The sequence below is a fragment of the Aedes albopictus genome, chromosome 1 (genome assembly GCF_035046485.1).
Source record: "Aedes albopictus strain Foshan chromosome 1, AalbF5, whole genome shotgun sequence".
NCBI lineage: Eukaryota > Metazoa > Arthropoda > Insecta > Diptera > Culicidae > Aedes > Aedes albopictus.
Window position 1 is genome coordinate 227,010,411 of NC_085136.1, and position 22,370 is coordinate 227,032,780.

General features: G+C 40.5%; 1 protein-coding gene across 2 annotated transcripts in view; it reads right to left on the reverse strand.

Annotated features, from left to right (window-relative positions):
- LOC109430327 (uncharacterized) overlaps positions 1–22,370 on the reverse strand; it is a 231,165-nt gene that overhangs the window by 138,560 nt on the left and 70,235 nt on the right. Inside the window, exon 2 of one of the 2 annotated variants that reach the window (XM_062846354.1) lies at positions 2,425–2,576. The exons of the other annotated variant lie outside the window; for it this stretch is intronic. The gene's annotated coding sequence lies outside the window, so the exon portion shown is untranslated. The remainder of the gene's footprint in view (positions 1–2,424; positions 2,577–22,370) is intronic. 2 annotated transcript variants of the gene reach the window in all.

Consider the following 22,370-nt stretch of genomic DNA (forward strand, 5'->3'; position numbering starts at 1 on the left):
TTGTTGTACCAAGAAGCTTACAAACAAGAACTCTACAGATAGCTCATGATCCTCATCTGGGTATATCATCGATGAAACGACGTTTGCGCACAAAGGTTTTGTGGACTCACATGGACAAATTGGTGGAACAATTTGTCCAAAGCTGTTCTGGATGCCTTCTGGTTTCCGAACCCAAACATCAACCTGTTTCCAGAATCGAAATGCCAGCATTTCCGTGGCAGAAGCTGGCTATAGATTTCATGGAAATACCTGGGGGAAATCACTTGCTAGTGATAACTGATTATTTTTAGACGTTTATAAATTTAATTTTCATTTTCATAGATACATTGAAGTAGCAAATCAATCAACAATGACCGCAAATCTCACCATAACCAAACTTCGAGAAACTTTTGCACGTTTCGGTTACCCAGAAGTGAGTGTATGTGATAACGGACAGCCTTTCGCATAGGAGGAATTCGCAAGATTTTGTTCAGTTAACGGCATCATCATTCAGCATACTGTGCCATATGCTGCTTTTCAAAATGGTCTGGTAGAAAGGCAGAATCGAAACCTCTTGAAAACCATCCGAATAAGCGTCGCTACTGGGAGAAACTGGAAGAACGATCTTCAAGACTTTTTGCATTCTTATAGGGCTACACCACACTCATCAACACATTTTAGTCCCGCAGAATTATTATTTGGGTGGAATATTAGAGATAGACTACCACCTATCAGGAGGAGAGTTGATGTAACAGAAGCACGAGAGAATGATAGAAATTCAAAAGAAAAAGGCAGGTTATACACTAACATGAAGAAACATGCAAGTATTCTAAGATAGATGTAGGCGATCATGTTCTTGTGAAGAACATGTTGAGAAAGAACAAGTTAACCACAAATTTTGCGTCTCAGCCACATATTGTGCTTCAGCGGAATGGGACTAGACTTAAACTGAAGAATCTTGATTCTGGTGTAATTACAGATAGACGCGTAAATCATACTAAATCAATTGTCACTAATAATCCACTTTTAACTAACCTAACATCATCAAACACAAAACTAAGCGATAAACGATTGCGATACGAAGAAAAACATCAATCGGTATGGTCCAAACGTTTAAGAAACAATCGTTCATAATTTGTTAACTAATATATCATTATTGTTCATAAACTATATTATTTGTAAAATTGACAAAGGGAGAGAATGTAGCATCTAAGTAGTCTTTGATAAAATGTACATTGACAATCTTCAGAGAAATAAATTCATTCTTTATTCAACCACCAACCGACAAGGTTCAGTTATTTCAGTGTTTCCACTACTTCAAACAATGTTGATAAAACATTATCACTGCGCCAGTGAAGAGAATTGTCAGACAAAAGAGGCACAAAACAAGCAACAAAGTAGACGCGGCGATTACTCTTTATCCCAACTGGTAACAGATAATGACATGATCTCGAATTTTTTTGTTACAGACAAAACGGAAGCTGAATTTGTTGCGTACTTTTCATCTCGTGAATAATCAATTATTACCAACCCAAAATCGAAACCTTTTGATTCTATATCTTCAGCAGCGTTGCAGTGTTTAACGACTCGAAGTTATCGCTCGAATATCACAATGTAAGCCTTAAAAATCTCTAAACTCGTGGTGCACGATTTTTGTCCCATTCTGTTCCAGTTCGGACAAACCTATGTCGTATTGGGTAGAATGTCGCAACAAATTCAGGTTGCAACATTACATTGTCGTTATTGTTGCGCGATAGTTGAATTTTGATTCACTGCACTGCGCTTGGAAGCAGTAAAAGCATGTTCAATAATGGTTTTGTGATTTCGAGCAGAAAACTGCTTTGGAATAGTTGATGATAGCTGAAAATCACTGAATCTGAATTGCAATCATCGCGCAACAATAATGACAATACATATAGCAACCTGCATTTTTTTACGACAAGCCACCAAATGCGACATATGGGTCTAAAAAATTACATGTTTTTAGGGAGTGACCCCAAATTTTTCATCGGCAGTGTATGTATGTTTAGGCCAATTTGTAATTTGTTAAACTTTTTGAACATTTGTTTATGTATTTTGGTGACATTGTTTGATATTTACAATTATGAAATATTTTGTAATTTTATTGCTCAAAACATCAAATAAAGATACCTCAAGATTTATCCTAAAAATTATTTTAAAATATGCCCCCTCCGCACGGTTTAACTTTAGTATCTGAAATTTGCAACTTAGTTGGCCCTTATAATCCTGAAGGGAAGATAGCAAAAATAATACGGCGTAGCGTGTCACCTCAAAGATGGACGGTAATGAATGGCCATTTGCAACGAATTGCACTCATTATTCAGAAGATACTTCATAATGACGCAAACCAGAGACCCCATCACACATATGATCAGGCGGAAATTTGAGATTTATTCCGCAATCATATAGCTTCTCCACCCTTACCTGTCGACGCTTGCTTGATGTTGTGGGATGATGGGGCAGCCGAGTGCCAATTATGTACGACGACGACCAAGAATACTCACAGTAAGATGCACAACACTTTATGGCGCTACTACAGCGCGCAGTTAATGCTCCGGAGGAAGAATGACATTTACCTGAAAGATAGATGACGATAAAAGGTAACATGTTAGCTGGCTCAGTCTGATGCTATCCACCAACCACACTTAACTCAACTTCATGATTAATGCTTGGGGTATCAAAACGTACGGCGCTAAATTTGCATAGTGAGTGTAATTTTTAATCGCGGTCTGAAATAACAGATAATCAGAGCTGCAGCATGTGTATATGTGCCTCATATCCGCTACATATAGACATTGCTGGCGTTGCTGGCCAACTGGCTGACGTCGCCGAAGTCGTTCATTCGTTTAAACTTTTTTTTTTTTTTTGAATGGGAAACACATATTTCTTTTGGAGAAGTTTTCAACTACAGAACTTATCATGGCATTTTGTTCCGCTGTCCGAAGAGGCACTAAATAAAGTTGTTGAAAGCGGCGGCTCAGAAACATTATTGCGCCGTTTTTATACCTTTTCATCCAAAATCAGAAGCCCATAGAACGAGTAAATGCAAAAAAATGAGAAATATTAAAATAATTTATCCATTATAGAGTTATTAACAACAAATCAAAACTTTTTATTCGAAACTTTGAATATTCTGCTAAAAAACTTACATCTTCTTTTTGGTGTCCCATAAAACCGTAGCGAGGCCTTAACCCTTTGAAGCCGGAATTTTCCCAAGCATTATTATGGAGTTTTTGCACGTTTTTCGGTAGTTTTGGTAGAATATTATGCAGAATATTTTTTCTGGATATCCTAGGTCACCAAAACTATTCTTGAGTTTAGATCCTTAAGTCTACGGGTATAACGGTAACTTTTTTCATTATACAAAGCTACGATTTGTAATCTATCATGTCCAGTAAGTCTTCTGAAAGGGTATTAGACAATATTAGATCAGTCGGGATATCCTAGGTCATTCAAACTGTTCTTAAGTTTAGATCTCGAAGTCTACGGGTGTAACGGTAATCTTTTTCATTATACAAAGCTACGATTTGTAATCTATCATGTCCAGTAAGTCTTCTGAAAGGCTAATAGACAGTATCAGATCAGTCGGGATATTCTAGGTCATCCAAACTGTTCTTGAGTTTGGATCCTAAAGTCTACGGGTGTAACGATAACTTTTTTCATTATACTAAGCTACGAATTGTAATCTATTATGTCCAGTAAGTCCAGTAAGTTCAATAGACAGTATCAGATCAGTCAGGATATCCTAGGTCATCCAAACTGTTCTTGAGTTCAGATCCTAAAATGTACGGGTGGAACCGTAATTTTTTTCACTATACAAAGCTACGATTTGTTATATATCATGTCCAGTGAGTCTCTGAAAGGTTAATAGACAGTATCAGATCAGTCGGGAAATCCTAGGTCATTCAAACTGTTCTTGAGTTTAGATCTTAAAGTCTACGGATGTAACCGTAGCTTCTTTCATTAAAAGCTGTAATCTATCATCTCCAGTAAATCTTCTGAAAGTTACAGTGGTTGTTTTTATCAACTTAGCTTTATAACAGTAAGGCAGCCCATAATATCCCAACAATATATAACAACGCTTATTGTTCCTCTAACTACTTTGGTAAGTACTGTGAATTATGTAACACTACTTAACGTAGTGGCAAAAGCTATTATCACAAGTGTAGACCTGAAGCAATGGTCTTCGGAGTAGTGTTGTTGATCTGGAATATCTCAAAACTATCTAGAAATAACTCATGATATGCCAGGGGGATTACAGATTGCAGTTTAAAGTTCATTGTGAGAATCAATACTGTTAAGGTGCCATTAGACTGTTTGTCTATATGACAAATATTTGCCATTGAAGTCCTACATTTATCCAAGGTTGCTATGATTCACGTTGTGTTGGCCATTTGTTGAGCTTGTTTGGCCAAATATTTTACACGTCTAATGGGATCTTTATTACCGAGAGCTAAACTTCAGGATAGTTTGAACGACTCTCAGTATCCCAAAGGTTCATAATAATATATAGTAGACTTCAGTTTGGTCCAGCCCCCGCGATTGATTATGAAACGATACTCAGTATGACAGATATAGCTGATATTACGAGAGTAGACCTGAAGTTCTGAACTCAAAAATAGTTTGGCAGACCTGAAACATTCCCATAGTTCCTCTAAATGATGTTTCAGATTTCAAGAACTTCACGGATCTCAGCAGATTATACTATGCTATTATTTATGGTGAAAACACAAAGATTTTCTTGTAGATTTGAAGAGCTTCATTATATAACAGTTTGGACGAACCTGGATGTCACAAAGGTTTACAATAATAAAAAAAATTTAGCCTTCAGATTGGTCCAGTATCCACGGATAAATTGCAACTTTACTCAGTATAGCAGTTTTGGCTGTTGTTACGACTGTAGACCTGAAGTCCTGAACTCTAAGGTAGTTTGGCTGATCTGGAATATCCCCACAGTGTCTATAAATGGCATTGTAGATGTCAAGAGCTTCACGGATTCCAGTAGTTTATGCAATGCTTTTTTTTTTTCTTTCTCTGTTAACGAGATTTTTAGCCCTAGGCTAGTTCATCTCGGGACCCACGCCTTACTTCCCTTCCGAAGGAAGAACCCACATTTTTGTGAGTTTGTCGGGAGTGGGATTCGATCCCAGGTCCTCGGCGTGATAGTCAAGTGTTCTAACCCTCACACCAGGTCCGCTCCACTATGCAATGCTATTATTTGTGGCGAAAATATATAAAATTATTCTAGTAGATTTGAAGCACTTCATTATAGAACAGTTCGGACGACCCTGAATGTCCCAAAGGTTTCTAATAAGTTAGTAGACTTCAGATTGCTCCAGTAACTGTGGTTGATTACGCAGCGTTACTCAGTTTAACATATATGAACAGTCTAAGGTGGTTAAAAAAATCGTTTTTGCTCCACACCGCTTATTCGGGTTGTAAGCAGATTCTATGCCTTCTCCCAAAAATTGAGCTGATTTGGTTGAAAATTGTGAGTGCACAAGCCCTTCAAAATTTGTATTGGAATTACTATGGGGAAATCGATAACTAATTAATGAGACGTGTGATTTGAATGTGATCTTCGGCAAAATTGTAGCTGATAGAGTAGCCTAGGAGTACTAAGAATCAACTAACACTCTAGGGCACTTGGGAAATGCTACGGTCAATTGAATGAAAAACGTCATTTTCCCATAGTAATTTCCATACATACTTTGAAGGGCTTGTGCACTCTCAATTTTCAACCAAATCCGCTCAATTTTTGGGAGAACTCTTACCATCTGGTAACGAATCGAATAAGCGGTGTGGAACAAATACGATTTTTTTAACCATGCTAATGGACATTGTTACGAGTGTAGACTTGAAGTCCTTAACTCTAAGGTAGTTTGGCTGACCTGGAATATCCATGTAGTGTCTCTAAATGACATTTGAGATTTTAAGAGCTTCGCGGATCCCAGCAGATTATGCAATATTACTATTTATGGCGAAAACACATTAAGTTTTTTTTGTAGATTTGAAGGACTTCATTATATAGCAGTTTGGGCGACTCTAAATGTCCCAAAGGTTTCCAATAAGGTAGTTGACTTCAGGTTGCTCCAGTAACTACGGTTGATTATACAACGTTACTCAGTATTATGTTATTATTTGTGGCGAAAATACACAACCTTATTCTCGTAGAATTGAAGGACTTCGCTATGGGACAGTTTAGAACACCTAGAACATCCCAGAATATAAAATACCTTTTGATAACCTTAACGAAGGCTAAATGAATACATATAAACGTGACAAGAGAGGGCGGAATAACATCAGCAAGAACCTAAAACAGGGCCTGCTGGAGCTCCGCAAATCGCTGGATCTGGCCAAGAAGAAGTATGATTTCCTGTCGCGGATGATGCGAGCAGGGTTGGAGCGGTCCACCGAAACGGACTGCTTCCTCTTTGCTGGCAACGCGACGATGCAGCTCGCCGAAGCAGTAGCGGAGCGGTCTAACCGCCCTACAGCTCGAGTTGCATGGTCGAAACCTGTCGAGAAGACGCGGCCCAAAAAGCATCCGGCAGAGGTGGGCCAAAAGCGACGGCCAACGCGAGTAACCAGGCTGCCGCGTCTGTTGCGAAACACGAAAGGTACAGGGAAACCAAGCCACAAGAGGTCAACGCTAAGAGGAACAATGGCCAACCGGACCAAGGAAAGGAAAATCCTTGGATTACGATTGCAAAGAAGAAGCTAGCGAGAAAAGTGAAATCAGCTCGCAACAGCGAACGAAGCTACACACTGATCTTCTAAACAGAGGCAGACACGTAGATCGGCTGCTGAGGTGCTGAGTGGACCATGCGAGGCGAAAATCGTCTCTCACCGCTGGGCGCAGCTGTAAAAAGCATCCAGTACACCAGAACTGGAAAGATGATGGTGAAAAAGGAGGCGACCAAGAAAGGCATCTCCTATAAAGCACTAGCTCAAGAAGCATTAGGCGAAAAAGTGCAGGTAACAGTCCTGGCGGAGGAGGTGGTTCTCCAGTGTAAAAACTAGGACGAGATCACCGACACAGAAGAGCTCGCAGCCGCGCTCAAACAGCCAGCGGTGCGAGGTAGATGCACCAAGTGCATCTATCCGCCTGAGAAAGGGCCCGGCAGGCACGCAGATCGCCACGATCAAGCTCCCCATAGGGGAGGTGAACAAGGCGATTGCAGTCGGCAAGATCAGAATAGGCTGGTCAGTGAACCCACGCAGCATATACGAGCCGCCAGTCAGTGGCGTGCTTCACGTGCTTTGAGCAAGGACATTAATCGTAGGCGTGTAAAGACCCATACCGCATTCCTCCTGACAACGGAAATTGAGTAGCGGATAAGGCGAAGCTAGCAGCGATATGTCTCCGGTTCAGGAAATAATTTCCACGTCACACGAGAGCTTCGCAATAGCGAAGATCAACGGGGTGTACTACTGCAGTTGTTATGCAACAAACGCGAGAGGCTGCGCTTCACTCGAAGCTCACTGCTAGACTGTACGTAGATGTCGCGAATGTAGGCGACAGAAAAACCTACAGTTGGAACGGTGCAGAGTCCATCATTGATGTGACATTCTGGAGCCCGAACCTAAACCCTAGCTCGAACTGGAGGGTCTACGAAGGATACACGCTCAGTGACCATCTGGCGATTCGATACAGGGTCGAGCACGGAAAAAGGCGGCCGCAGCCGAGAGTAATTGACAGCCATTGGGAATGGCTGACCTCGTGCGTTGATAAGCCGGTATTTGTGGAACGATTGCTCATATAGGGTAACTACTAACGACGATCTAGTCGGAACCTTAATCCGTGCATGCGTCGCAGAAATGCCAAGGCGATCGCTGCCCAGTATACTGGTGGTGTAAAGAAATCTCCGAACTCTGCGTATTCTGCCTAAAAGCTAGGAAGAAGATGCACAGAGCTCGCACCGGTGAGAGTAGAATGGAGCGAGGTGAAGCCTACTGGGTGACCAAGCTGGCATTGAACAAAGAGATTAAGGAGCGAAAGCGGGCGACCGGCCAAGCCGGTCAAAGCGAGGTTGCTCCGGTGACGAACGACGAGCTAATCACAATATCGTAGTCGCTCAAGTTGAACAAGGCTTCGGATCAGGATGGTATTCCGACAGTAGCCATTAAGACGGCCATTGAGGCTGGAAATTCTGTCATATTCAGAATGGCTATGCATATGCACTTAGACATAGGCAAGTTTCCGAAGAGGACCACTCGGGAAACTGGCTAAGCGCCAGCATGCTATCGTGATGGACTCTCCAGAGCGAGTCATCGATGTTCGTTGCTGCTAGGCTACGGCAGCTAACCTTGAGGGTGCGATATGCACTAGCCTCTCTCTGAAGCAATACCTTCTTGGTGGTTCCGGAGAGACGTAGGGTTTGGCGACCATAGGAATGTGTTTTAGTGGGTCGAGGAGAGAGTAGTCCTGGCTTCACCCGGCATTGTAGAAGACGGCCTCATCCCCACACTACCCTAACCTTCCTGTTAGGGTGTCTGATGAGCAGATTTATCCCCCTATGGTTTAGAAGGAAAAAAAAAAAAAGTTTCCAAAGAGGAAGAAAATACAAAGACTGGTTTGACTGTTTGCACACGGGAAGGCACCTACCGATCCGTCGGCATACAGACCAATCTGTATACCGAACACCACCGAAAACAATTGGAGCTGATCATTTCGGAAGTGCCGACCGAAGGTCTTGACCGCTGCTGAAGCAACGATGTCAAGACATTCATAGAAGACTTAAACACTCAGGAAGGCCAGGAGGAGGAATTAAGACAATGAATGGCTCGACGAGAAATGCAGAACGATTTTAGAGGAGCAGTGTGTGTTAATAATGGAACCCCGCAGAACATGGATCGATACAAACAAAAGCGGAAACAGTGGATTCAGGAGACCTTCCGTTTTGAGGAGAAGTAGAGTACGAGAAATTCATCGCCATCTGGAAGAAGTTGAGTTCGAGGAAAATGAACTGCTGTGTCGTTGTCAAGAAACACGAAAAGTCACTAGAATATCAATATAGGTATCCCGCAACGGCTCCGTGCTGAGAGCCTAAATATGCAGGGATAATGACGGGAGCCTCTTGACGGACGGACGTGAGGTGATTGAAAGGTGGAAGCAGCACTTCGATGAACGGTATAGAAAACTTAGGCACGGGGACCAAGCAAACGACTACGTCAGTGCAGCAGAGGATGGAAGTGATCCAACTCCCACGTTGAACAAAGTTAAGCTTGCCATTCACCAACTGAAAGACAACAGAGCAAAACTGGCGTTCTCCACAGATCTGGCTGGTACTAGAAGAAGAGAAGCGCAACGGGCACGATGATTGGACCAGGTAAAACGTGATTTGGCGAGCATCGGACGTGATCGAGGATGGAGAGCGGCAGTCACAAACAGAGTATTATGGTGTAATCTTGTAGATTAAGTATTGTTCTAAATGTCATGTAGTGCAATTAAATGTAAAGTTATGTCTAGTACACATTTGGCTTCTAGTATGATGCTTTATATTACGTGAATCCTAACAAAGGTCAGTTGATTGCCCACCTGTGAGATGAGGCCAAGCATTCCATAAACACTGCCACGAGATAACTAGAATTCAAATGCCGCTTGGGTAACGAACTGCCAAAATTAAATTAGCTCGGTTGAAAAATGATTGCACATTACGCTTGAAGCAAACATGCAAGAATGAAGCCACTTTGGATAGCTACCTTTAACACTGGGAACGGAAAATGTTTAGTGCCATGGCAGAGAAATAATAGCGAGAAATAATAGCAATAACAATAGCCGTCATTATAACGCCATTCATTCGACAAATGTTTGACCTGCGAATGAAATACGTATGAAACTGGTTTTTACCCTATAATTATCCCATAAGGCAATCGCACAAAGCGCATAACATAACGCCATCACTCTCTATGGCTGGGGTAAAGCGCACCCATCCATATAACTGACTTTACGGCGAGGGACCGACCAATGATGATTGGGTGATCTTTCGTACAGTTTCGTTTACCTGAACCCGCGGACAGAGCACCAGCAGCCAGCCACCAGGAAGTAGAAATCTGGGGAAAAGTTTAGTTGTTAACTAATCATGACCAGTCCTTGCTATGTTTATTGTGCTTGTTTCTACTAGGCTGGGTCAACGACATTTTTTTTTCTAGTCCGGCGAAGGCATTAAACTCGATGGTTGAAAGAGTTCTACCGAGAAAATGGATCCGGCTAGAATCAAACCTATTTGCGATAAATGGGGTTTTATCTAATTCCCGTCTAGTTAAGCACCGACCAATAATGATCAAGTTTATTCTTGCATTTTGCCTAGTCTAATGTCCAATTTGGTATCAATTACTAATTCATAAATTAGCCTCCATATCATGTTTCCGTCTTGTCCACATCTAATTCGGTCAAATGATTCGCAATCCAAATCAAATCAAGTGTTCAAAATACTTTTGAGCAGCTAGCTTGAAAATTGAGGTGAATGTAGGTTTGGAATAACGACCAAAATATTTCAATAAGGACACGGGCAAGTTGAAACGGGTAACGGGCAAAATGAAACAGCGGGTTAACATGATGTTTTCGAACGATGATAAACAATTTAATTGTCATAACACATACTTTTTGATTCATCTCTATTTCAAAACTTCGCGTTCCATCTTGCCCCACCCGTTTTAACTATAGATAGTAGAGTAAACATAGATCTGCGGACATCACTGAGTGAAATGTTTCAAGCGTGCGAGTAGTATTTTTCAGGAGTGCGACTGTTTAATATGACGTAATGCGCTCCATTGTTTTTTTTTTGGAATCGTGACGTCATGCTCGTTTGGATACAGATTTTGACAGTTCGTTTGGATACAACGGATTCATCATCGACGGATCTATGTTTACTCTACTATCTATAGTTTTAACTTGCCCCAGTTTACCTCATTCAATATTTTTGTCCACCAGATGGTAATACGCCATCACAGTGCAACGAAGAAATCGTTCTCTCTGTGATTGTGAAATACGATATAACGTATGCAGAAAATTCACGCACACATTTGTTGGCATCCTCCCTAGACGAAGACAACTTGTTGTTTACATTTTACCGACGAAAAAAAAAGATTTATTTACTTGGTGAAGTGAAAACTGCACGGTGATAAAGAACAATTCAGCAAACTGCTGCTTTGGTGCGGTTGGCTTCGTCGTACGCAAAATGAGAAAAAAATCAATGACGGGAATTAACGCTTATGACGAAGTAGATTTCTACCCTAATATGCATATAATTTTATTTTGAAATCATGCTATGTGGGTAAGTAGAGAGTCAATATGAAGTGGAATTGTGGTAAAATTGTGTTCGCATTATCAATTATTATACTACGGTTCTTTTTGAAGAAGCCAGCAGTATTTGATGAATTATCATGCTAATGTGGAGCCTCGTAGCCGTGCGGTTAGGGTCACCAAGCTTATAATCGCACCATGCTATGGGGTGAGGGTTCGATTCCCGCTTCGGGCGTTGAAACTTTTCGTGAGAATAGTTTCTTCCCCGTTTCCACTGGTGCATGCTCCGTTGTCCGTTGTCTAATGTTAAGTTTAAAACAGTCTGTACAGCCGAAAGCTGAAGACGTTGTCCGTGTCTATTAAATATTAGCTGATGGAGCCTGGAATCGATTTGAAGTGCTTCGATGGAATTTACCAAATCTATAATTTTGGATCATGTATTGCAGAGATTGGAACAGATTTGACAGAGTTGGCACGAACCTTAGATCATTTGAAATGAAAAATCAACATTATTTCACATTTATTAATCAATAATTGATTAACAATTATTGTTTATCAATACCACAGACAACCTTATAGTGCTGCGCCTGTTTGTTTATGCTATCAATTGTCGCTAATGTAGCTCCAACATGAGTCAAACTATTCAAGACAGAGAAATAACTTAATCGAAGACTAATTTGCTACGCACGCTCCCGCAATGAACGATGGACGCAGAAGATGTGTCCAAATTGAAACGAAATATGAAATTAGTCAACACATATCTATCAATATACATATGCGGCTTGAGAACTGCTGCCTTGTGCCGAAGCGTGGCCTGGCCTGACCGAGACAAAAAGCAACTAACAAATAGCCGGTTTTAGGTGGTCCCCATGCAGAAGACTAAAAAACGCATCCGTTCAAATTTCGGCAGCCTTGAGCTTTCTGGAGAGGCAAACGCCGTAAAAAAAATCTTCACCATTGATAGAGGAGCGTTTACCGTTATTGGAGTGCCCGAGTAAATCGTGGCCCAAAACAAACTTTCATGCATATCAAATTTCACTGAACTAAACTAAATGTGATATCAAAAAAAGCGAAACGCGCGCTGCAACAAACTTGTGAGAGAGCTCTATCTAGTCGGCGCGGCGTACATACCTACAACTGGACCGGCTATGTTAGTACAAGGCAGCGTTTAATCGCATTACAGATTTCAGGTTTCAAACCGACCGACGTTAACGCCTACGTGTGAACTGCATTTTTATTGATATATCAAATCGATCATCAACGCACATGATGTTTTAGGAGCCACCACACGGCCGGCCGCTACATCCTCATGCCCGCGAAGCTATCATGTTGGCACCCCACCACCCTGGCCAGGCCAGGCTGAACATTTGTTCGGTTTGGTTTGACTTGACTCTATGGTAGCTTTATGCACATGCCGAGCCGTCATCGTCCATCAGTGCATCTCATCAAAAACATACCTGTATACAATGTTTCTTCGACACAAGTTGCTGACAGCGAGCCCGCCAAACGCATGCATGCAGGCAGGCCCCAAACGATATCACTATGCGAGGAACGTGTGCATAATATAATATAGACAACTATACAACAACAGCAACAACAACACCAGCCAAACGTAGCGTTGATCTTGGGTTCCTATAACCCATTATACGACGCTCCTTCGACCGATGCACAGAGGGGTACTTTGTTTATATTTGTGGTAATATTACTTGATGCAATTTAACCGCTGCTTCTCCTTATGTCACCTTCCAGACGCCTGACGGCGATGACAAAGTGCCGCTTCAAAGTGAGAGTGAAAGTGCGCGTCCATAGGATTTTCGTGAATTTGCTACTGTTGATATTCTTCTTTGCGGCTTCGCACACGCGCACTCCCACTCTCACGCGTAGCTGTAACGGCACCCTGAGTTTGCAGAATTCCGTCTGTTTACGATAGCTCAAAATCTCAAGACACCTCTAAATCAAAGCGAGCCGTTTGCGTCGTCTCAGTTGTGTTCGGAGATGCAGTGTGGGTCTCTCAGAGTGAGATACCACTTCCTACACTACTGAAATCTTTCCGAGATTGCATCCCGTCTATATCTACTCCCTCGCATCCACTGATCGTAGAACGTCCAACAAGAAAAATCGCACATCAATATCAGCTCAATCAATGTCGGCCGTTTCCTCCATCGTCCCAGTTATGATCGGAGTTGTGATAATCTCTTTTCAAGAAATTGCAGGCAAATATGTTCTAGTTTCTTCTGTCTCGGGTTATGAGCACACTACCCTGCTTCATCAACAATGTATTGCGGTACCACGACGCGACGTCCACCTAGAGAGCAACTGAAGCAATCGGATGTCGTCATTGCATGCGCACTGAATCTTGAAATAACGGCCAAACTCGATTAGGATCCTTTACATACTGCTAAAGTATAGCCAAAACAGCCGAGAGTTTGACAAGGAGTAGTGAAAGTAGTAGTGGTGGAGAAAAAACCCGTCGTGGTCGACCGTGCTGCAACGTTGAACGCGGTAGAATGTGGAACGTTACAAGGCCTAGTAGACGTGCCTCTTCCGGAAAAAAAACGTTGCATGGGAAAAGTGGAGTGTGGGGAAATGGAGAACTGGTTCTATTGGTGCTTTCAAGAAATACGGAGGTTCTATTAGAGGCTGATATAATCCCGCAAAAGCTTAGTTACAGGAATCAAATTTAAGGAAGAAAGAATTCTGACGTACCCAGGAACGCATGAATGACGAAATGGAAGAAATGACCACTTCAGTGTAGTACAACAAAAAAAAATCTCAAATTGTTTTCATCAGGTTTCCACATCCACATGGATTGTTTTCGTGCACGTTTCCATTATATGATATTAAAATACCACATAGACTTTGCTGCTAAATGGTGAGTTGACAACCCGGAGCGTCCAACATAGCTCTGGTCCTCACAAGTTCTTACCTCATGCTTCCACGGGTCAAACGATGACAAAGACCGCCAGCTAAGAGTTGTGTGCTTAGCTGGTAGTGCAGCCTGGGCACTGTTGTCCTTCTGACTTCAGCTAGATTAAGGAGGTACAACCCGAGCGTCTGTTCACCAAGGAGGTGCGGCTCAAACAGCGTCTGTTCTGGCATCCAGCGACTGAATAAGAAACGCTGCACCACGCCCAGCTAGATCCAAGGTGGTAGCCCCATCAGCGTGGTCGTCCCAGTGTTGGTTGGGACGTTAAACAGAACTGGCACGATGGCCCTCCGGCGAGATAGAAGTGTTGGCGTAGGCCCAACAATAGCAATAAAATCGTGCTGTTTTGCCAAGCAATGCCAACGCTATAACTTTTTTCATAAGCATCAGATCACTTCGCAGTCTTCGACAAAGTTTTTCAGGACACCCTAGGCTATGTTTTCATTATATCGGTTACGTGGTTTTAGACAAATTTGAGCTTGTTATGAGAGAAATGCAAAAAAAAGTGTGTTTTTTCATGTAAAACTCCATACAAACTTCAAACGCGATGCGCAAAACGTAGACATAACCGATCGTGCCCAAATTATGCACACTTATTTGGGTCCTGAAATGTGATCAAAAAAGCTTTGACCTGTTGGGATACCATTGAATTTTTCATTTTTCCATATAAACGATGACCCACTCTAGTAACATTTACCCGAAATAGACGTGTGCGCCGCCGCGCCGCGCCACCGTCGCCGACGATTTTTTCACGCCGCCGCCGCCAGTTAAATTGACCCGGCGCGCCGCTGTTTATATTTTTCCACGCCGCCATACAAAATTTCCCACGCCGATGAGAAAAAGACAAAGATTTTTTTCTCGTCGACACTTTACGAACCACCTATTTAAACCTGATAGCAATTTATAATTAGTTTCTATTGTTTTTTTCTTCTGCATAATAGATGTATTTTTCAGAAGTTTTTCTTGTATATCTTCTGTAACATTTCTATGTGATTTACTTTTGTGGTTTCTTACAGCAATACTTTGAAGATCCTCACTTATTCTATTTAAAGTACTAAGCGAGTTTATTTTGTAAACCATTGTGGAGTTTAGTATTTCACTGAGAAGGAATCACCCCTCACGTGCAGCACACACAACTTACCCAGGCTGACGTCGGTTCGCAAGTGGCAAGAGTGAACGCGGTTGGGTGACGCCTGGAGTTGTTGCTACGCAAGCAGGGATGCTAACATTGTCTGCTTGACAGTTCGCATCACATTCAAATGCGCTATATCGCCTGCTGTGATCAATCTCCTTTCCACAGCTTTATGCAGTACATCTTATATCTCACATCCTCCTTCTACTCTAAAGAAGTTTTACACATTTTTAACAAAAAAAAAATGAATTTCCGTATCTCAATTTGGAGTGTTTACTTACAACGATTTAACATATTGCGGAGATTCCACCTGTTTAGACTTCTGCGCGAAAATTAGTTGCGTGGGCCCACAGATATAAAACCAGACCGCATCCTGGTGAATATTTTACGCTGTGTTGCTAGGTACACATTTGGTGATAGTTTTGCGTTGTAAGCAAACATTTATAACGCACCTACGCTGAAAATGAGCCAAATCATTTGCGTCGGAATCTATAAATCATCACAACGGGCAATAAGTTACTGTTATATTACATCATCGCATACGTTGCTATTGCTGCCATGAAGCTACCGAATACAGTTTCATTGTGAGGTACCATTCTGACTATGCTGCCGCTACTTTTTTCAAAATAGCTCGAGCATTTTAGTGCTTAATTGTGGGAATGATATTTTCCGACGAGCAATAGGAGCTTGCACAGTGACGTCTTCATCTCTCTCTCTCTCTTTCTCTCGTTCGGGGTCGCTCGATACAGCCGTCCTTGCTCGCGAAATAATTTTGAGGGCAATGCTTACAAATTGTACCTCATTTCGTTAGTTATGTTGGTAATGCAAGCCTCTATACTTGTAGTATTTAAAAGAAATTACCGTTTTGGTACTGGGTGATCCAGTAAAAAAAACTTGTTCTTTGAATCTTTATTTAATCTTATACCCAAATTTATCCCATTGCTCCGTCGTTCAAACTCGAGATATCTGATAAAATACATTATAGATAAAGTTTATTGCCTTGCCATTCATTGGAACACTAGTCGCAGAAAACAAACTGCATAACATAATCCTTCTTCTGGCCAGCCAACTTTAACGACGCTCTTTGATAAAAAATATATTGTAACTATTCGATACCACATTTGCACGAATCAAAACTACGTGATTTTTCTAATATTTTTTTTTCGTACATTGTCAATGTTTATCTGCCATGACAAACAACACGATGCAAACTTCCAATCCGATATTTGCGCGAAGCAAAACAACGGGATCATTCTAACCCAGCTTTTCGTAAGCGGACATTGCCGGGAGTCTTCCTCCACGACAAACAACACGCTGTAAGCTTCCGATCCGACATTTGCGCGAAGCAATACAACGGGATCTTTTTAACCTAGCTTTTCGTAAGCGGACATTGCCGGGAGTCTTCCTCCACGACAAACAACACGCTGTAAGCTTCCGATCCGACATTTGCGCGAAGCAAAACAACGGGATCTTTCTAACCTAGCTTTTCGTAAGCGGACATTGCCGGGAGTCTTCCTCCACGACAAACAACACGCTGTAAGCTTCCGATCCGACATTTGCGCGAAGCAAAACAACGGGATCTTTTTAACCTAGCTTTTCGTAAGCGGACATTGCCGGGAGTCTTCCTCCACGACAAACAACACGCTGTAAGCTTCCGATCCGACATTTGCTCGAAGCAAAACAACGGGATCATTCTAACCTAGCTTTTCGTAAGCGGACATTGCCGGGAGTCTTCTTCCACGACAAACAACACGCTGTAAGCTTCCAATCCGACATTTGCTCGAAGCAAAACAACGGGATCTTTCTAACCTAGCTTTTCGTAAGCGGACATTGCCGGGAGTCTTCCTCCACGACAAACAACACGCTGTAAGCTTCCGATCCGACATTTGCGCGAAGCAAAACAACGGGATCTTTTTAACCTAGCTTTTCGTAAGCGGACATTGCCGGGAGTCTTTCTCCACGACAAACAACACGCTGTAAGCACAAAACAAAACAATTCGATCACTCTAGCGCTGCTGGAATTTGTTCTTTTGTTGCACTTTCACACTCTTTCCCGTCAATAATTGCCCATGCACAAACAGTTTTCCGCAGACATGCTCCAGCGGGAGCTACGTCCCCGAAAAATATCACACCGAACTTCCACTTTTCCCATATGGGTTTTGTGTTTCCCTCACTTGTTCACTAATGCATGCACATTGAAGAGTGATTCCTCCCAGCAAAAATATAGGTTCCATTTCCTCAATTAAACGAAAAAACTGGCAGGAATTCGCCAATGTGGAGTTTAGTATTTCACTGAGAAGGAATCACCCCTCACGTGCAGCACACACAACTCACCCAGGCTGACGTCGGTTCGCAAGTGGCAAGAGTGAACGCGGTTGGGTGACGCCTGGAGTTGTTGCTACGCAAGCAGGGATGCTAACATTGTCTGCTTGACAGTTCGCATCACATTCAAATGCGCTATATCGCCTGCTGTGATCAATCTCCTTTCCACAGCTTTATGCAGTACATCTTATATCTCACAACCATAACGAATTATCAACAACATTCTTGGCGGTAATCTAATTAGGTTCACAAACACATCTTCCTACATATTCTTTGTTTATCTCTTGGAAGGTTTCCATGGCAAATTACGGATGACATTCTTGAAGGCATATATTCCATCCACTCTTCAGAAATTCCTATAGGGGGCCCTCCAGAAATTTCAACATGAATTCTTTAAACAAAATTCCATGCCTCAGAAACTCCCCCATGGATTATTTCAAAAATTTCTCCGGGGATTCTTTCAGAAGAGTTCTGACATTCTTACAGCGTTTTATTTTTAGAGAATAAAAAGTCCAGAAAATAAAATGTCAGAAATTTCTCCAAGGATTCTTCAAAAAATTTGAATGTTCCTTCGGATTTTTTTTTAGAAGTGTTTTAAGTTCCTCCATAAATTTTCCAAAGATTTTCTATGGAGAACCTCCTGAAATGGCTCCATTGATTTATAAGAATTTCCATAAATAAGGTCACGTAAAAATGTCTATTTTCAAAGATGTAGTTTTCCCATGCTTTTGTTTGGTAATTCAAGTAGATATGCTTTCAGTGATTTCTGGAAAAAAATCATATTGTTTATGAGTTCTTCCGGGTATTATTTTACGTATTTCACCAGTTTTAGAAATTTAGAAAAATCTTCAGTAACAATTCCTAAAAAGTTTTACATATATTCCTTTGGAAATTTCTAGGAACCTTTACAGAAGTTAGAGTATTTCTCCAGATATTCTTTTGAAACTATGTTCATGAATTCCTTCGGGAATTCTTTCCGAACATCCTCCATGAATTTGGTTATAAGATTTGTCTTGTTTTTTTTTTCTAAATACATAATTATTAATAAATCCTTGTAAGAATTCCACCAAGGGTATGTGAGAGAGAGTTTCCAGAAATTTCTTTGGCAATTCTTTCTAGAATTATTTCAGAAAATTCCTTGGGATTGTTTTACATAATCTTCAGGAATTAGATAACATTTTTTTTTAATTCCTCCAAGGATTCTTTCGGAAATTCCTCAATAGATTCCAACTAAAACCTACTAAGGAATTCCAGAAGAAATATCACTACTTCAGTAGTTCAAGGATTTTTCATGAATGTCAGTAAGAGATTACCTAAAACATTTTTCGTTTGAAAACATCATCAGGGGTTTACGAAGAAATGCTCAGAAGATCTTTCTTTGGAATACCTGCTGCGGTTCTATGATTTGCGATTGCGGCTGCGATTAATTTGAAGATTCCTCCAGGAATTCTATGAGATATTACTCCACAGACATTCACAGAAGTATTTTATGAAATTGCATAAAACATGTAGGAGTTATTCTTGGAGGGTTACCTGAAAGAATTTCTATAGAAATGTTTAAAAATTTCTTGATCCCCATATGATTTGTCAATAATAAATATGTTATGTCCCGGTGTCATATAGCAGGCTTTGGTTAGACCTAATAATCATCAGACTGAGTGATCATCAAGCACTCTGGTACAGGACTAACTGGCGGTCACAATGCTATTTTAATCAAAGGATTTTTGTTAATATTTTATTCTTTTAAGGCTCCATCCAATTAGCCCGAACGTCATTCCGAATCAATCTGGAGGTCGCCCAAAAAAAAAGCTTACTGTGGATAACTTATTAAAAATTGATGTAACTTAATCGGTTAGAAAAGGGTAACCCTTGGGGTAATCTGTAACAACGTTGTCTTTCATGAACAAGAATGGTTTGTGGTAACGTAAGAAGCCAATGCAATGCATTTAAGGAAACTATGACGAAGGGAGAGGTTTCAGATTCAAACTATTTCCCTAATGTGTTCTTTTAAAATTTGCTTGAACATTTGCTGTTGGTGCTGATCACAAATCATATTTAAATAATAATGTTTCCCTTCTTTTTATCATTGGCTGTTCTTTGGAGCTGTAAAATGCTTTTGCAATATAGCTGTAAATTTTTATTTAGAATTCTCCTTCTCAGGATATGGATGTACTTTCGAAATTATAGTTATTGCTATAAAAACCATAAGTATTTCAATCTGGAATGTTCCCTTCTTTCTAATGTTGACTGTTATTTTCATCATAATTCATTTGATACGGAATAATTGCCCCAAACCTTGTCAACTGGCTCCCTTTTTGATGAATGAGAATGAAAAAAATCGTCCAAAAAATATTCAGGTCGAAAATCATGAGGATGAATGCTAAATTGTCATTAAGAATTATGGAATGTTCTTATCATAACTGAAGAACATCTGAATGTGATAACTTTTTCATTACCAAGCTATCACATTTTTTTTTAACACAGGCTGCTTTGAGCTACTTATATACACTTATATACACGGTCACAAACTGGCAGCCATACCGCAAGTATTATCCACTTCTTCTAAGATTTGCCTTCTTTTTAAAATAGGCTGTTCTTTCGAATTTACATTGTCCACCCGTAAACTGTTTATGAGTTGGTCGGCTGGTACTGACTAAACTGGTAATTTCTTCATAGAATTTATTCCTTCTCTTCATAAGAGGCTACTTTTTCGAGTTGGCGTTCAAATGTTATATAGTTTGTTGCGGACGAACTACTAAATCCATTGGAGACCCGTGAATCCATCTTTCTACCTATATCCTTTGGGGAACTATTATACTTATCCATTCCATATTGACTCATTCGGGGAAATGGCTTTTGGAATAATGTCCTATTCGAGGTTATGATGGCATTCGGGCCATGGTATTCGGGATAAGGGGGTTGAGTTTCTTTTACAGACATAGTATCACTGTGTTGTTTGGTGCACACTTAGATTTTTTTACAGTATTCGGTAATTTTTTACCGAATTTTCAACAGCTGAACGTTCGGTAATCGATACGACTACCGAACGTCCGGTAAATTCAATTTTCGATAGGCTGTCAAAATTTCTGAATTTCTCCGGTAATCTTCGAAGACAAATTACCGTAGCATTTCGGTACTTTTTTGTTTATTTTGAAGGTTCCGTAAATTTCCGGTAATTTTATTGGATTAAAAGATGCGGTCTATGACTCAGTTGTTTTAGCGATTACCATCATCTTTATTATTCATATTTATATAACATCTCCATCACTGTTTTATTAAACTTCTTCGATGCTTGTATGGTAGCCAGAGATGATCGGGAGGCACCATCCTTTTGATGATGGCTAGCAATGAAAAAGGCTGGAATGTTTTGTTAAATTATTTATAAGGTATGGCCAGATTCAATTAATAAACACTCACCCACCTGCTGCAAATGCGCTGTGCTGTCCAGTAAAATGAGATTCTCCGTCATTCAGCACCTTCAATTCAGAAAACTGTGAGCTAAAACCACTGACATGAAAACTTTATCTAGTGTTGTCGCGCCAGTTTGACGTTTGGATGTCTGTTCGACGCTTTACAGCATTTCGGTAATTTGGTGAAGATTTACAAACTTTTCGGTAGTAATAATTACCGGATACGATGTTTTCTCGGTTTTACAGTTCATACTGTAATATATTTGACAGCAAATGCTGTTTGTGTATGAAATCACATTCGGATCGGTAATTCAACTACCGAAATCTTGTGAAATAAATTATTATTACCGAAAAACGGTAGTTTTCCAACTTTACCGAATTTTTCCGGTGAAATTTTTACCGAACAGCGAAATAGAATCTGAGTGTGTGGCCAAACTATTACTTATCCTTCGGAGATTTGCCCTTCTTCTCTTCAAATGCTGTTCTTTCGAGTTGCACTGCAGGATATTTTGTTGGCGTTCGAACTACTAACTGCACAACAAACATTGTTGCTGTACAATAGAAGAATAAGCCATTCAAAAGCTTAATTTTTGAAATTTTGATTGAATAAGCTGTTATTCAGCTACCATTGTTAGTTAGGATGCATTTAAGTTTTGTCCTTCTTTCGATTATATGATATTCGTTTAAATTACACTCTTACATGATTGAGTGATGGATTCCAAGTCTACATCTAAGATTTTTTCCTTCTTTTGATAATAGGATGTTCTGTTTGGTGAACAATCTGCAAACTTCTCTGTCAAATATTTTTTTCTAATGATATGTTGATTTTCCGAGGGCTGTTTTCTTATCGTTTTGAGCTAATGACCATTTGGCCTACACACAGAAATTTCCCCTTCTTTAAATCATAAACTGTTCTTTACTTATCAAAAGAACAGCTTATGAATCAAAGAAGGGTAAATATCTAGAGTGAACTTTAACAGCGTGAACACAACAAATGTAAGCTGCAGTGATGAGTTTTATTCAAGGATATGTCCTGTGAATTCCTATCGCGGATCATTTCAGAGAAAATTTGATAAAATTGGTTCTTGAGAAACTTGATATTCAAAATGCTTTTCTGATCCACAATACAAAATAATATCTACATGTACTTTTCAAATTGCACAAAATAAGTGAGCTTTATTCACAAAATCATAATTTGTGCATAGTAATAAACTATTCGGGTAAATGTCGCATTCGGGTAAATGTCGCATTTGGGTATTTGGCATTCGGGTGTATGTTACATTCTGGTAAATGGTTTTCGGGTAAATGTCTTTCGGGTAAATGGTTTTCGGG